At 55.7% G+C, this 675-nt stretch overlaps 1 long non-coding RNA gene across 1 annotated transcript; it reads right to left on the bottom strand.

Annotated features, from left to right (window-relative positions):
- LOC141578364 (uncharacterized) lies at positions 1-666 on the bottom strand. The gene is made up of 2 exons (XR_012508654.1): positions 427-666; positions 1-349 (listed from the first exon to the last, which is right to left on the bottom strand). It is a non-coding gene; the product is annotated as an uncharacterized LOC141578364 (long non-coding RNA).
- Between the last annotated feature and the right edge of the window lie 9 nt (positions 667-675).

Here is a 675-nt window from a genome sequence, read left to right as displayed (position 1 = left end):
TGACAGAGCCTCTCTTTTATGTACTACAGCAATGAACAGCCTTTAAGGATACCATTTAGAGAGGAATGACACGGGCAGAAAGCACTGTGCTTCAGGAACATTACTAAATATCCTCATGGCCACTCTTGGAAGAATTAGCCTCAGCTATAAGTTATGATCAAAGCACAGCAGCAAGACCTCTCTGCGGGCCGACTTCCACCTCTGCAGACACTTCCTCTTGGTGACCCTGGTTGACCTCCAGCATCAACACTTCCTAAGGGCTATTTCTACCTCTCGGTTCTTTTTTGGCATTTACAGTAGCCAATCCACTTGGGCCATTTTTACTCCTTGGAAGCTGTTTCTGGCGGGCCTGTGGGAAGAGATAGCCAGTGTAAGACTCCCAGGACCTGAGGGACGCGGGGTCCCTGAAATTGCCCATTCCAGCACCTAGCTCGCGTCCTGCTCCGAGTGTTGTCGACGTCTGCTCCTTGCCCTCCACGCGACCAGGGGGCGCTCTGGGTCTCCGGCTCCCTAGTTCTCAGGCGCACATCCTCCCTTCCCGGCGCCGGAGTAGGCCACATCCTCGGGCCCAGAGGCCGCGTCAGAGTTCCACACCGGCCAATCAGAATTGTCCATGTACTAACGGAGGCGGGGCTGCCGAGGCAGGAGGAAGATGGCGGCGGGGGCGAGGTGAGG

Source organism: Camelus bactrianus, chromosome 8, assembly GCF_048773025.1.
Source record: "Camelus bactrianus isolate YW-2024 breed Bactrian camel chromosome 8, ASM4877302v1, whole genome shotgun sequence".
Lineage (NCBI taxonomy): Eukaryota > Metazoa > Chordata > Mammalia > Artiodactyla > Camelidae > Camelus > Camelus bactrianus.
The sequence above is the reverse complement of the archived record's forward strand: the minus strand, read 5'-3'. Positions and strand labels throughout refer to the sequence as shown.